An 8218-nucleotide genomic window follows, 5' to 3' on the forward strand; every position below is an offset into this window, starting at 1 on the left:
TAAAAAGCAGAAGTTATAAGAAAATATTTCATGCAAATAGGTTGTTCTAACACTTAAATCAGGTCCAATCTGAAGTCAATAAAATGAATTGAAATGGAATAATTAGATGTAAGAAACAGAAGAGTAAGTTTCAATAAGAGATTCCTGTTATCTGTAACTTTACTTATGCATGTATAAAAAAAAATAATAAAACAGCAATATGGACATTTTGGCCAATTTTACTTAATACTTTATTTACTGAAAAATCCTTTCATAATGTTTAGGGGAGCAAATAATTTTGAAAAAAAAAAAAACAGTGGTAAAAAATAACATCAAACAGGTGGCACCTAATACTAATTTTTCAAGTCAAGAATTTTTTATTTTTTTTATAACTGTAGTACTTGCAGGGCAAGTAAACTAACTAAAATAAAAAGGGACTTCCGGGAACATGTATTTTTATGTTATTGTCTCTTTAAATAATTATGTTCTTTCCCTCTAAGTTCACAGGTCCAGTGACAATAAACAGCCTATTTAAGACTACACTGTCAGTGAACATGTGCACCTTTAATGAGCTGATACCTGCCTGTCATGCTCCTGTGCCTTGCATGTTGCTACTAACTTATGTTTCTGGTCTTGGAATCTCTAAATTAACTTAGAACTGATTTTCTATTTACCCTGATAATATACAAATTGGATCTTTTCCCTCACCTTGTTTCCTGCATTTCTTCAATGGACTTCAAATATTTCCAACTCAGCTGATGGAAGCTAAATTAACTATCTTTCTTGCACTAAGCTACAGTCAGTCAGTTTACCAGCCTCTATATTTGTTATTTGCATATGGGAATTGCTTTCTGCAGGAATCACTGATTTGCATCAAGACTTGGATAAGTCCCCATTTTCTGTTACATTCTTACATTGGATCTAACTGATGTGAACTTAGCTTGTTTTCCTGCTACTAATTGGCTAATTAATCTACAAGGGAAGAAACCTATTTTGTTTAGCAAGGGCTGCTTTCTTTTTGCTTTATATTGTCTATATTAGGATCTGTTCCAGACTGTCTGATTTTAAAAGACTTTCATGTTTATTATTTCTGAAATTTGCCAATATTAGTCTCTGCAATTTGATATTCTATTCTCCTGCATGACCTTTAAGAAACAGAAGTAAATCTGATATAGACCCAGAGTTTTTTTCTAGATCCACATGGGATGGAAAAAAAAATCCCCCTGAAACAGCTAACTACCAATTTTTCTAAGAATGTGCCTTCCTTAACACCAGAGGCGGCTCTAGACTTTATGAGGCCTTAGGCGAAACGCAAACATGAGGCCCCACTAACAAAAAAGTGTCACATATACTCATTGATGCGCTGTCTACCTGTGTATGTGCCTGAGAGTGTGTCTGACAGAGAGTATCCTTGTGTGTCTGAATGTATGTCTCTGTGAGCATGTTTGCGTTTTTGTCTGAGACCCTAAGTGTATGGGGTAGCTGCTTGAAGTGTGTTGTGTGTGTATAGGGGGGGGGGGGGGGTGATGGTGAGAGTGATGGTGAGAGGGAGAGGGGGTGCGATGGTGAGAGGGAGCGGGGGTGCGATGGTGAGAGGGAGCGGGGGCGCGATGGTGAGAGGGAGCGGGGGCGCGATGGTGAGAGGGAGCGGGGGCGCGATGGTGAGAGGGAGCGGGGGCGCGATGGTAATGTGAGAGTGAGGGGGGTAAAGTGAGAGTGAGGGGGGTAAAGTGAGAGTGAGGGGGGGTAAAGTGAGAGTGAGGGGGGGTAAAGTGAGAGTGAGGGGGGGTAATGTGAGAGTGAGGGGGGGTAATGTGAGAGTGAGGGGGGGTAATGTGAGAGTGAGGGGGGGTAATGTGAGAGTGAGGGGGGGTAATGTGAGAGTGAGAGGGGGTAATGTGAGAGTGAGTAATGTGAGAGTGAGAGGGGGTAATGTGAGAGTGAGAGGGGGTAATGTGAGAGTGAGAGGGGGTAATGTGAGAGTGAGAGGGGGTAATGTGAGAGTGAGAGGGGGTAATGTGAGAGGGGGTGATGGTGAGTGGGGTGAGGCTGAGGGTGGTGACGGAGGGTTATGCTGAGGGTGGTGGGGGGTGATGCTGAGGGTGGTGGGGGGGCGATGCTGAGGGTGGCGGGGGGGCGATGCTGAGGGTGGCGGGGGGGCGATGCTGAGGGTGGCGGGGGGGGCGATGCTGAGGGTGGCGGGGGGGCGATGCTGAGGGTGGCGGGGGGGCGATGCTGAGGGTGGCGGGGGGGGGCGATGCTGAGGGTGGCGGGGGGGGCGATGCTGAGGGTGGCGGGGGGGGCGATGCTGAGGGTGGCGGGGGGGCGATGCTGAGGGTGGCGGGGGGGCGATGCTGAGGGTGGCGGGGGGGCGATGCTGAGGGTGGCGGGGGGGCGATGCTGAGGGTGGCGGGGGGGCGATGCTGAGGGTGGCGGGGGGGCGATGGTGGGGGGTGGTGAGGCTGAGGGGGGTGGTGAGGCTGAGGGTGGTGGGGGTGGTGAGGCGGAGGGTGGTGGGGGGTGGTGAGGCTGAAGGTGGTGAGGCCGAGGGGGTGATGCTGAGGGTGGTGGGGGGAGTGATGCTGAGGGTGGTGGGGGTGGTGAGGCTGAGGGTGGTGAGGCTGAGGGTGGTGGGGGTGGTGATGGTGAGGGTGGTGGGGGGTGATGGTGAGGGTGGTGGGGGGTGAGGCTGAGGGTGGTGGGGGGTGAGGCTGAGGGTGGTGGGGGGTGATGGTTAGTGATGGGGGTGGTGAGGCTGTGGGGGGTGAGGGTGGGCTGGGGGTGGTGATGGTGGTGGGGGGTGATGCTGAGGGTGGTGGGGGGTGAGGCTGAGGGTGGTGGGGGGTGAGGCTGAGGGTGGGGGGGTGATGGTGAGTGAGACTGAGGGTGGTGATGGTGAGGGGGGGTGATGGTGAGGGTGGTGGGGGGTGAGGGTGGTGGGGGGTGAGGCTGAGGGTGGGGGGGTGAGGCTGAGGGTGGGGGGGTGAGGCTGAGGGTGGTGGGGGTGAGGCTGAGGGTGGTGGGGGTGAGGCTGAGGGTGGTGGGGGTGAGGCTGAGGGTGGTGGGGGTGATGGTGAGGGTGGGGGGGGGTGAGGCTGAGGGTGGTGAGGGTGAGGCTGAGGGTGGTGAGGGGTGATGGTTAGTGATGGGGGTGGTGAGGCTGTGGGGGGTGAGGGTGGGCTGGGGGTGGTGATGGTGTTGGGGTTGAGGCTGAGGGTGGTGGGGGGTGAGGCTGAGGGTGGTGGGGGTGAGGCTGAGGGTGGTGGGGGGTGAGGCTGAGGGTGGTGGGGGGTGAGGCTGAGAGTGGTGGGGGGTGAGGCTGAGGGTGGTGGGGGGTGAGGCTGAGGGGTAAGGCTGAGGGTGGTGGGGGGTGATGGTGGGTGAGGCTGAGGGTGGTGGGGGTGATGGTGAGGGTGGGGGGTGAGGCTGAGGGTGGTGGGGGTGAGGCTGAGGGTGGGGGGGTGAGGCTGAGGGTGGTGGGGGGTGATGGTGAGGGGGGGTGAGGCTGAGGGTGGTGGGGGTGATGGTGAGTGAGGCTGAGGGTGGTGGGGGTGAGGGGGTGAGGCTGAGGGTGGTGTGAGTGAGGCTGATGATGGTGAGGGGGTGAGGCTGAGGGTGGTGGGGGTGATGCTGATGGTGGGGGGGGGTGATGGTGAGTGAGGCTGAGGGGGGGGTGAGGCTGAGGGGGGGGGGGGTGAGGCTGAGGGTGGGGGTGATGGTGAGTGAGGCTGAGGGTGGTGATGGTGAGGGGGGGGTGAGGCTGAGGGTGGTGGGGGTGAGGGTGGGGGGGGGGTGAGGCTGAGGGTGGTGGGGGTGATGCTGAGGGTGGGGGGGGGTGATGGTGAGTGAGGCTGAGGGGGGGTGAGGCTGAGGGTGGTGGGGGTGAGGCTGAGGGTGGTGGGGGTGAGGCTGAGGGTGGGGGTGATGGTGAGTGAGGCTGAGGGTGGTGATGGTGAGGGGGGGGTGAGGCTGAGGGTGGTGGGGGGGGGTGAGGCTGAGGGTGGTGGGGGTGATGGTGAGTGAGGCTGAGGGTGATGGGGGTGATGGTGAGGGTAGGGGGGGTGAGGCTGAGGGTGGTGGGGGGTGATGGTGAGTGAGGCTGAGGGGGGTGATGGTGAGGGGGGGTGAGGCTGGGGGTGATGGTGAGGGTGGGGGGGTGAGGCTGAGGGTGGTGGGGGTGATGGTTGGTGATGGGGGTGGTGAGGCTGTGGGGGGTACGGCTGGGGGTGGTGATGGTGATGGGGAGGGAGAGCCTACCTTTCCCTGGTGGTCCAGTGGGCTCCCTGGTGGTCCGGTGGCCATTACTTCCGGTCTGCAGCTCCGCAGAGCTGCAGACCGTGTAATCTCGCGAGATTTCAGAGCGTTGCCGTGGTAACCCGCGGCAACGCTCTGATTGGCCAATTCTCGCGAGTCACATGGTCTGCAGCTCTGGACACTGCGGAGCTGCAGACCAGTGTCTGCGGTGGCTGGCCGGCAGCCAGGAGGGGCCTCGCACCCGGCGGCATACCGGGCAAGCCGCCGGGCCCCCTCCTGGTGTCAGGTCCTCGGTCACTGACCGAGGACCTGACACACTCTCCCAACAGGCGGTTTAGGCGGCCGCGAGGCCCCAGCAAGCGCGAGGCCTTAGGCGGCCGCCTAAACCGCCTAATTAGAGAGCCGCCTCTGCTTAACACACATCTTCAACTGCTCTCTCTCTTCTGGTGTTGTTCCTGCTGACCATAAACATGCCACTGTAGTACCTATCCTGAAAAAAATCTCCTCCCCTTCTAACTATCATCCCATACTCCTGCTCCCCTTTTCCTCAAAGCTTCTGGAAAGACTCTCCTCTAGTTTTCAATCCTTTAAGAAAAGCTCATGGTCTCCCAGTGTAGCCTCTACCTTGCACACATGTATCTTGCTCTCTCCAATAGATAAGAACTTTACTCTCTCCTCCAGCTCTGCTTCACTTCCACCTTATTTGATTTATATTTCCTGTCCTAATGTGTTTTACACCCCACCTCCTATAGACTGTAAGCTCGTTTGAGCAGGGTTCTCATCAACCTATTGTTCCTGTAAGTTTTCTTGTAATTGTCCTATCTATAGTTAAATCCTCCCTCTCATAATATTGTAAAGCGCTATGGAATCTGTTGACGCTATAAATGGCAATAATAATAATAGTCACAAATCTTCACACATGGCCTATACTTTATAATTAGATCGATAAGACCACTCAACGTAAGAATAGAGGAACACTGTATAAATATCCCTAAGGGTCACTATAGGCATCAAAACACATTTAGCTTAAAGTGACTGTGACAAACTCCACTTTCCAAATGAGTTTGCCACGAGCTCCTGGAGGAGCCTGCTTGCCAGCCTCCTGCCCACAGACTATGGACCCTGTAAAAGTCTCAGTTTGTGTATTTGAACAGCCGCCTGAACCAGAGACCACCCGGGAGCTTGTTAAGTCTAATTGCTGCTTTTGTAGCAATTTCCACCGCAGCGTTCTAAATGTTCGTCTGGGTGGCCGCATTTCCTATGGACGACCACGAGGTGGCGGCCATCTTGTTCGCATGTACACAGGCAACGGTGTTTGGATGTCGAGTTCATGGAACTATTTTAAGACACTGAAACTCCCGAACACCGCTGGACTTTCATGATTGCCTATGCTCGGTTCTACAACACTTGTAGAAAGACACTGTTCGGTGGAAACGTTCCCACGAACAAGGGAAACAAGCTCCAGGGTAAGAATATTGACTATGTGCGGTAGTTTGTTCGGTTTTAAATTGCCGAACTAGACCGACTGCTAGCCCTGATCTTATGGAACTGTTTTGGGCATGGGACCATGCATGCGGTCGGTGAAATTATGACCCTAAACCGATCTTGGTGATTTTTGGATATGCTGGTCACCCAGATCGGGGCTATCAGGGGATATAACTTTTGTGGGGTTTTTATGTATTTTTAAGGTACTTTTGGGGTCTTTGGGAAATGTGTGTTTTTTTTGTGCCTGGAGATAATTGAGTTTAGTACAGTTCCTGACTCAATTATCTCCAGGCATAGAGGTGGGATTATCCTGTTTTCTGTAGGAGTGTCATGGGCGTGTTCAATTGTATTTGAACCTGTATAATAGCAGACCATCTGGCCAGATTAAATGTATTCCAGCTTGTACTCCCAGAACTATGTGTCGTCTGGTTACTAGGAGGGGAAAGGGATAATCACAAATCACTGTTCCAGTGTGGAGGATTCAACGGGGAAAGCTCTTGTTAGGAATAGAGATCCCAGGACTGAGTGTCGTCCAGTGCCTGGGGGTGGAAAGAGCGAGTTCCCCATTTGGCTCCAGGAGGGAGCGGTTCCAAGACCCCAGTCAAGCCACGACGACTGTGGGCAGGAGTACTGAGGTTTGTCCCCTGTTCCAGCTAGGAAGCGGTCCTTGGCGGAGGTACCCAGCCAGGGGTACAGGAAGCTCTTTTACTCTGTTAAACAGTTGTTTATACAGCCCTAGTCACACCTCTCTGCATGTGACTTATACAGCCTTCCTAAACATTTCTTGTAAAGTGAGATCTAATGTTCACATTTCCTTTATAGCAAATTCAGTTTAATTTAGAATTATCTTCTGCTCAGCTAATAACCTGCAAGACCCCACAGGAACCTCCTGTATGTAATTAAAGAACAATTTACAGAGCAGGAGATAAAAACATCTAAGGCTAGTTAACATCTGATTTATAAATTAAATATTTTTTTCATGCAGACTGTGTAAACCACAGCCAGGTGAGGTGTTATTAGGACTGCATAAACCAAAACAAAAGCGATTTAACTCTTAAATGGCAGATACTTGAGCAATGAAACTTCATAGGCATGATCTATACACAAAAACTGCTTCATTGAGCTAAAGTTGTTTTGGTGCCTATATTGTTCCCTAAATGAAGAAGTTTTGGTGTATAGATGGACAGTCCAAAAAATTCAGTTAGCTAATATTTCAAAAAGACATGTCAATTGCAAGAGTTTGTGAGAAAAGAGGTAAAAATATAAGCAGCAGTCCCCAGGGTAATCATTTGGTAAAAAAAAAAAAAAAAAGCCAGTTGGTTTTTAATTTTAAGATTAGTACATTTTAAGGCATCTAGTTTAGCATTGCAACCACAAGCCCCCTTTTAGAATAGTAAAGTTGCAATATTTCCTTATGAGACTTGCAAAAGCATGTAAAAAATAAATGAGTGGAGATACAGAGAACTTGCTGCTCCACAATCTCAATTGTAGTTCTTTGACTAGAGCCACAGAATAAGCTTTGTGGACAAATGTTTTAGTTTCTGGGGATCCTTAAGATTTATTGAGTCAGATAATGATCCTCATTTTGTGGGAAAGAGCATGAGTGAATTTTGTAATATGATTAGGATACAATAGTGTTTTCATATTCCCTATCACCATCTGCCATCTGATGGAGTGTATGAACAGAATGCTGAAAGCACCTTGGACAGCTCACCAGACTGGCTTTCTATTTTCTGTAAAAGATATTCCCCAATGCAACACCCCGGGTATTTTATTCTGAAATTATGACAGAAAGATATTTTGTTTTTGTATATTATTTTTTTAGTAAACTACATCTCCCTTCCTCTGTCAAGAACATAGAATATGGTTAAGGATATTGCATATGTAAAATGCATAGTAAAATTTATGGTGATTTTAATGTAAATCCTGCAAACAAATTTCTTCAAGGAAAAAAGCATAATGATTTTATAAGGGCATGTCAATGAGATTAAGTGGGGATATTTTCTGTTTTGTGGGGAAAAAAAAGGTTAGAAAACACCATTTTAAAATGTGTAAAATGTAAATTAATGTTTCAAATTTGAAATAAGGGCGATAAAGATTTCTGGAGATGAATTATTGGGATTTTTAGACTTTCAAAAATTGACTCAAATTTATCAAGTCAAACCACCACTGATGAAAGCATAATTGCCTAGAGCAATTTTTTTTATTTACAAAAAAGTGCATATGTTGGATAAGAAAGTCTTTCTGGCATGAGGGGTGTTTTTAAGGATGCAGAGTTATAATGCAGAATTCTGCAAAACTTTTTTTTTGCTCAAAAACTATAGAGATTTGAGCATGCAAAAAAATACTAATGAGGCCAAATTCTATCAATGCATAGTTGTATTGGTTTCCGGAGTGACCCTTTAAGAATTAAGCATAGTTTAAATGTTATTTATGGTTTAGGAAGTGATGCTGTTGCTAATGTACAGTCCCTATTTATGTAATTAATAGAATGGTATAT

This window comes from Pelobates fuscus, chromosome 3 (genome assembly GCF_036172605.1).
Source record: "Pelobates fuscus isolate aPelFus1 chromosome 3, aPelFus1.pri, whole genome shotgun sequence".
Lineage (NCBI taxonomy): Eukaryota > Metazoa > Chordata > Amphibia > Anura > Pelobatidae > Pelobates > Pelobates fuscus.